This window comes from Callospermophilus lateralis, chromosome 11 (assembly GCF_048772815.1).
Source record: "Callospermophilus lateralis isolate mCalLat2 chromosome 11, mCalLat2.hap1, whole genome shotgun sequence".
NCBI classification, from domain to species: Eukaryota; Metazoa; Chordata; class Mammalia; order Rodentia; family Sciuridae; genus Callospermophilus; species Callospermophilus lateralis.
The window spans coordinates 53603868-53612548 of NC_135315.1; positions in this window are offsets into that span (position 1 = coordinate 53603868).

Genomic DNA, 8681 nt, shown 5'->3' on the forward strand with positions numbered 1-8681 from the left:
TCTGAAACTTTTAAAGACCAAGTAGCAATTAAAAAAAATCTGTTGAGGGGAAAAATCATAATTTTTCTCACCTCATATATTTAGTGTAAGATATGTAAAGCATTTAGCATGTACCTGGCAACATCGATCATATTTACTAAATATTGCCTATTATCCCTGTGCTTAAAATAATGTAAAAGGCAGGGTTTATATCTTGTGAGTGAAGGGATATCATAAATAAAGAACTGACCTTAAGATTTGTTTTAAACACAATCATGATAGCAGCATGAAAGATGGATTGGAGGAGTGAAACAGAGATGCAGAACCTCCTTAAGCAGTTGTCATGCTATTTTAGGAAAGAATCAAGGACCGGAACTAAGCCAATAGCTTTTGGAAAAGGAAGGAGAAGAATCAAGAGATACGTTGGAGACTTGACTGCCTTTGCTGTTGGTGAAATGAAAATAACTTTTCATATTAAGGATCTAGTTAAATTGGTTATACAGTAATATAATTAGAAATAAATGGAATTTCCTATGATTGCAGCTAATGTTTTCATGGAAGGGAATTGACTTGGAAGTAACAAACAAAGGATAGAGCTATTTCCCTGGGTGGAGAATTGCAACAGTAGAATTCCTAGTAAAACAGAGCAAATTTCCAGAAATAAAAAACTTTTGCCACATCAAAACACATTTTAAAATATGAAATTTAAACAGTGTAAAATTAGTATGAAGACAGGTAGAATATAACACAGTCCAGAAATGGACTTTTTGTGTATAATAAGGTAATACATTGTAAAGATGACATTTCATATTATTAGTAAAAGGACAGCAATTCAATGAACTGGGTTGAGACATAACCATTTGAAAGAAAAATTCAATTACTTCTTTGCCTGAAGCCATTGATAAAAAGTGAGTTCTAGATGAACTCAAATTTTATCCATGAAAACAAAACTAAACTATAAAAGTAACTGAAGAATATATGAGAGAGTATGTCTATGTCCTATGAGTAGGAGAGGTCTTTAATATGGCGAAAAGAGCTAATGTTCATAAGATCGAGTACATCAAGATTTAATATTTCTCAATGAGTTAAAAAACACTTCATAAACAAATCAAAAGATAAGTGGCAGGCTGGGAAAAAAACTACTAGCAACATATATCACAAAGAAGTTATATTCAGAAGTAAATCAAAAAAGAGATATGTGCAAATAGAAAAAATAAAAAAGATTTATAAGAATATAAATGGCCATAAACTTGAAAACATATTTAGCCTCAAGAGGTATAAGATCAAATAACAGAGCTAGTGCCTTTTGCCCATGAGGTTCACAAAAAAGAAAAAGAAAAGTTTTTGTTGATAGCAAATGGCAGTAGTGTGGGGAAATAAATACACTATGAGGAAGTGTGTAAAATTTCCAGGGCAATTTGTTGTAGCTTTGAAATTAAAAATTTCATGATTTCATTTCTCACCCTCTTTCCTACAGAAATACATAAATTAGGAAGGTATGTTCAAGACTGTGAAATTAGCATTTCTTCTAATAGCAAAATTTTGGAAACAGCTTAAATGTCCATTCAGTTACTTTGGTTTTAATTAGATGACCACCTGTTAAGTGATGGTGATCTGATGATGCGGTTAGTGGTTGGAACTTGGCACTCACTTTAATCTGAGATTTGGATCGGTGTAAGGCATTTTCCACTGGTTCTCTTTGAGATGTAATACTGAAACGCTTATTTTAAATAGCATTAAACAATGAAGTAAGGAGTTTTAGTGAGTAGTATATAAGAAAACTAAACTGCAAGGTATATTTGCTAATGCTGAAGTATTGTTATATTCTAACCCTTCTCCATCATACAGATATTTCTTACACAACTCTTGTGTGACAGTTCATTTCTTTTAAGTTTAAAGACTCTTCCAAGGTCTGGCATATATCCCTTGTCCTTGCTCTACTTGCTAGTATCCCCTTACAACTAAGTCCAGGGAAGCATTAAGTTACGGTTTCTAATGATCCTTCTGTTCTAAGAGTCACTACCAGAAATTAGCTTGCAATTCCTAAGATTCTCTCTGCCATAAGAGTTCCTCTATTTTCTCTCTCCAGTGAGTAAAAGTACATGAATTACAACCACTTAAGACAGCTCTACTTTTTCTGTTATGAAACTCTGTAATTATCTTTTCTTCAACCAAAGGAAAACAACTTGACTTACATGTGACTCATGCCAAAGATGAATGTTATTTAGATTCATCTATATTTTTGCATGTATCTATTATTTATTTCTTTATATTGGTGAATAATATTCCATTATGAGAATATACTACATTTTGTTCCTCTATTCTCTTGCTGATGGATATTTTTCTTATTTTTTTTTGTGGACAAACCTTAATATTTTTGGCTAAATAACAAGGAGTGAAATTGTTAGATAAAAAGGTGGCTATTTTTAATTTATGAGAAATGACCAAACATTATTTTCTGAATGGGACAAGTTTATCATTTTTTATGTCATATTTAGTGCTTGTTATGCTCTTTTTAAGAATTTTTACTTAGGATCACAAAGTTTATCTCCCATGCTTTCTTCTTGGAAATTTGTAATTTGAGTATTTATATTCGTCTTGGATTAATTATTACATATAACCTGTTATTTTTCCATATAGATATCTAATTGACCCAGCATAATTTTTACAAAAGCTTTTCTTGCCACATTGAATTACATCAGCAAATTAGTAAAAAGTCATTTGACTATATTTATAGTGGATCTATTGTCAAACTCTATATTCTTCTCTATTCTGTTACACTGTATGTATTTTTCTACCCTTATACCAATACTACACTATCCTATTTACTGTAGGTTTATACTAGGTTTTAAGGTCTATTGAGTAATTTTTACATTTTCAAAATTGCTTTGGTTACTTGAGATTTTTTATATTCCCATGTGCATTCTAATAACATCTTCATTTCTACTCCCCCAACCCCATGCCATCAAATCTGATGGGATTTTGAGTGGGGTACATTAAATCCAAAGATCAGTTTGTGGAGAACAGACAGATTCACATTATTGAATTTTCCAGTCCAAGAGCAGAGTGTATCAGTCTCTGCCTCTTTCTCTCTCTCTCTCTCTTCTTACCTACTTCTCCAACTTTTCTGTCTAATATATTTTCTTAATTTTCTTTCAGCAATGATTTTTAGTTTTTTTTCCTTAATTTTCTTTCAGCAATAGATTTTTTTATACTTTCTTAAGTTTATTCTTAGTCTATCTTAGAAAATTTTGTGGGTTTTTTGATGTAAATGGTGTTTATTTTAAAATTTCATTTTCCACTTGCCAATACAAATAGAATTTTAAAAATTTATTGACCTTGCAATTTTAGACATGCTCAATTTAGTTTGTTATAGATTTGTTTAAATGTTTTTATATATATTTTTTTCCTCTGCAAATAAAGATAGTAATACTTATTTTTTTCAATCTTTATACCTTTTATTTTATTTTCTTGACTTATTGCATTAGCTAGGACCTCTAGTGCAGTTAGAAGTGGGGAAAGTGGACATCCTTGTTTTAGTCCTAATTTTAAGCAAAAAGTGTTTACTAGTTCAGCATTAAGCAGGTATTTTGTTTCTGCTTTTTTTTTTTGGTATATGACTCTTGTTAGGTTGAGAAAATTCTCTTTTATTGATAATTTGCTGAGTTTTTATTATTTTTTATTATGAGTGTTTGATATTGTAATGTGCTTTACTGCATCTGTTGAGGTGATCATATGATATCTTCTATTCTATGATGAGGTACTTGATTTTTGAATATTAAATCTACCTTGCATTCCTATGATAAATCCATTTGGTCATGATTTATTATTATTAAATTGTCATCATTGTTGTTTTCACATATTGTTAGATATTTTTGGATTTGATTTGCCAAACTTTGTTAAGATATTTACATTTAATTTTTTTATATAATAAATCTCTTAATGTTACAAACCCAAGACTACAGTATTAAACTTATTTTCCTATCTGTGGTCATTTTCTTAGCCCAATACAACTCTGTTCCCATATACCTCTTGTGTGTAAATATATTACACGTTTGACATTACTTATGTTATAGGTCCAATAATATATTCTGTATGTTATTTTACACAATTGCTTTGAAATAAAGTAAGAAAGAGAAATATGAATTTATGTTAGACTATTTAAATTACATAGTCACCTGTGATTTTTTGTGGATATAAATTATCTGTTCTTCATTCAGTGTAATATTTTCTTAATATGATAAATGACTCCAATTGAAACCTGAATAATTTTTGCATCATGTACTTGGGCTTCGGATCTTATTTTTGTAACACTGCCCTGGAAAGAGAAGGAGGGTAGTTCTACCTTGTTACTTCCAGGTAGAGGTTAAGTCCAGATTCTCTTCTGCTGAATCTCAAGGGGGTTCTCCTTATTAATCCTGGGTGTGGTGATCTTATTACCACTGGGCATTGATAAAAGAGATTACTTTATTCTAGGTGTCTTCTAACAGTGGAAAAGACAAGAGGTGTTGGGAAAGAGGTGGGAAACAGTCAAGGATGCCCGTGCTATTTCTACTGATAGCACTGGTGAGAGCTCGTTACTGACTAGCAGGGGTAAAAATCTATCTTCTACTTGGCTTCCCTTGACACCCTTTTAGTGTGATTTTGAGCACTTCAGTATAGCTTCATAAAGGTGCAAGTATAGTTTTCCAGTCAGCTTTTGTTGGGGCCATATTTTTTTCTGTGTTGTTTGGTTTGCATAGAGCAGTTATTGATTAAAGTTTTTTATGTTAGTATGTTGCCCATTTCTTTGACTTCTGCCTAGAGATAAAGGATTTTGTATTTTATTTTAATTTTGTCTGTATTCATTGGCATTTCCATATTGTCTGCTGCTTCAGCTTCATGTCTTGGGCATGTAATGCAAAAAGAAAACCAAGGGAACTTACCACCACATTGTTCCTTGGGTTTTGAGGTAACTAGCTGGTCCATCTTCTTCTCTCCATCTTTCAAAGTCTCTTTTGTTAGTTTTATATATAATGTCCAAGGTCTTTATTTGTACCTAATGGGAAGATTAGGTAAAAGCACAACTACTATGTCTTCCTAGAAGTAAAAGACTCCCTATTGATGATGATGATGATGATGATGATGATGATGATGATGATGATTTGGTAGTTCTATCAGTTATTGAGAAAGAGATGCCATAATAATCTCTCATTTAAGGTTTATTTTAGGATAATGCATCTAAATTAACCTAGCATGGTGGTGCATAGCACAAATTGTTTTTACTAAGCTTTTTCATTCATTGCACAAATATTTTTTTGAACACCAGGCATGCTCTAATGTTCCTCAGATACTCAACAGTGAACAAAACAAACTCTGTGCTATTGTAGAACTGATACTTTAGCAGAGGGGGACATATTTTAAAAACTTAATTAATAACCAAGTGGTGATAAGTGCATAGACAGAAATAAAGCAAAGTTAAGAATAAAATAAAGTTAAGAAGTATAATTGGTAGAGCATGGCAGGGCAAAATAGTTATCTTTTGATACTGGGTAGTCATGGAATACAATAAGGTGTAATTTGACTAGAATTCTCCAGATATTATGGAAGTAGTCAAATGGATATCCAGTTGAAGAGCAGAGACTCTTCCCCTGATTTGGTGAAATGATTAGATTGCTGATCTTATTTCTAAGGGACGAATGTCATCACAACCTTTCATGGGTCAAGGTAGGGTGGAAAATCCAGAACACTGTCTAACTTCCTAGAGGAAGAATTAGATGATCTTACTTAAGTCTGGTTCTATCGCTTATTTAGGTATACTGTACATTTTGTATCTCAGTTTCAAAAAGGATTCTGTCCATCTCACATGGTTGTGAGACTCCAGACTGAAAAATTGCAAATGAAAACATTTTTCAAATAAAACAAATGGTGCTGTAGATATAAAATGCTCCATTTATTATCACTGGTACTGACAGTGCTCGGAATCTGCTTGGAATCAAAAACATTTAGGTTATATTTTAGAGATTACTCAGTGCAACCTCTTCATTTGACAGATGAGGAAACTGAGGCCTAGAGTAGTTGTGGCTTAATTCCTAGGTGTTAATGTAGGGCTATACACTATAGTTTGCAAAATTTTTTGTGAAATATTTGGCGATTTTATATAAGGTTGTGATTTGCAGAATGTAATCCCCGAACTGTAGTGTAGTTATCACTTGGAAATTTGTTAGAAATGCAAATTCTCTGGGCCCAACTCAGAACTTCTGAATCAGAAACTCTAGAGATGGGGCCCAGCAGTCTGTGTTTTAACAAGCCCTCCAGGTGATTCTAATGCATGCTGAATTTGAGAAGCACTGATGGGGAGATTTCACTAATCCCTTGACTCTTTAATATTAACACCAGAAAACTTAATGCTCAGGCTCAGCCTTCAACAAAAATATGAGCAAGTGACGTTTATAGATGCATTTTCTCTGGTTCCTCCACCCTGTTCTGCCTGAGAGCTACCTTCCCTGCAGGCACATCTCAAGAAACCTGTTTCTTTAGATGCTTTCATTGTTGATTAGCCAATAAACCCAGTTAGGGTATTAGTTGAAATTAGTGCAATTCAATTTATAAAGAAATTAATTAAAGTGAATATACTTCCAAGTCCCAAAAATTCAGTTTGTAATCACAAAAGATTTGGATAGTAATGTTTTCAAGTGGGGGTGATGTTGGGATTTTTTTCTTGTTATTTATATCTGATGGATTATTTGAACACTTGTGAATTGAATTACAAGAAAAAGATTGATGCTGGGTGTGATGGTGCACACCTGTAATCCCAGGGGCTCAAGAAGCTGAGGCAGTAGGATTGCAAGATTGAGGTCATCATCAGCAATTTAGTGAGGCTTTAAGCAACTTAACAAGACCCTGTCTCAAAATATAAAGAAATAATAATTTTTTTAAAAAAGGACTGGGGATGTGGCTCAGTGGTAAAGTGCCCCTAGGTTCAATCTCTGGTGCAAAAAAAAAAAAAAAAAAAAAGGCAGGGAGGGATGGATGGATTCATGATATTTCCAAGTATCAGAATGGCAGTAGTCTCAGAATTGGCTTCTAGTAACCATCATCTTTAAATCCTCAGAACATAGAGAAGAAAAGAAACTGATCTTATTATAAGAGATTCTTATGAAGTTTTATTAGTGCCATGATACCTGGTTACCAAAGACATCAGAGCATGGTCATCTCTGCTTAGAGCTTAGTCATCTGTGTGCATACATTTTAAATAATTTTATAAGTAGAGAAAAAGTTCCTTATTTTTAATAACATTTCACAGTCTTCTTCCCAATCTCAATTTCTTTCCATCACAGTGTTAGAGCTGTGATCAGGTAGAAATTAGACTTAAACTATCTCCATTACTCCTAAATTTTTTCATTCTTCCCCTTGTCTGCATCCTGTTTAGGCTCTCATATCCAGCATTAGTAGGTTAGAAACATTTCTTAATAGTTACTCATATCAATTAAAGAAAAAGCAAAGAATTCTATAAGCCATCTGAGATTGTTGTGCATGGCTTTGTTCTAGTAGATAAGAATATAAGTCTACAAATCCCTAATCTGTTAGGAAGATGAGGAAGAATATTAATCAGAATACCTGTGACACAGTATGCTTATTGTTTTAATCAGGGAACCAAGAATAATTGACCCATATATATATAATGGAATCCACTCTCAACTCTCTATATAAGCAATTTTTTAAATAGTTAGGAGACAGAATAAAAAAGAAGTTGCTCAGTGCTTCTGAGGTTAATAGGTTAACTCTACAGAGCTTAATTAAAATTTGATAATAAATGCCTACTCTAAGCAGGATATTTCATTAGTCTTTATGGCTTAGGTGAAATATTCCTCATAATTATTTTCTATCCCTCTGACATTCTCTTCTCCTGAAGCAAGCTCCTCATTACTAATTAGGATTTCCACACTGAGGAAGGAGATTTCTCAAAGCAGCCTCCTCATTAGAAAGGGATATCCACCATTGTAAAGTAATAACTTGGTATTCTACTATCTTATTTTTTGTATCTATATAATGAAGCCAACTTTGAAGTTCCAAGAAAATATCAAAAGAAAATCACTCTGGCAAGAGCTCTGATAAAATTTCAGTCATATTCTTTTATAAAAATAAGAAATCGAGTGTCCAAATTACAACTAAAAAAATATTTTTAAAAAATGTCTTAAAAAAAAAGAAGTTGATTCCCTTTCTGGTTCCTCCTTAAAATATGTAATGTACAGAGAAAAGTCAAATTTCTTGATGAGCAGAATTGTCTATAGAAAGTAGAAGGTCAACAGGAAGATTTACCTAAACTGTTCTGTCCATTTTTCTTGTAGGGGAAAATATTCAGAGGGAAAGAATTTCTCCCTAAAGGAAATAGACTCTGTAATTACAAAGTAACTGGAAGCTTTAAATTGCTCTTAAACTGTTTAGCCTCTTCAGAGCGTTCCTGGCTGTGGAGCCCATTCTTTACATGGTTTTAGAACCCTGCTTTCACTCTATATTATTATTTCCATCACCTTTGCCTCTAATTTTAGAACCATCTTTTCTAACAGTCTTCTCAGGCCCTGTCTTTTTGTCCTACTCATATAGTCCTACATACCACTGCCAGAGTTGCATCGCCTCTCCTCATGAAATTTGGATTTGTTTCATGCACGTCCTAACTCCTGAATATCGAATATGAAGCCACCCTTCACAGTCAGGCCTTA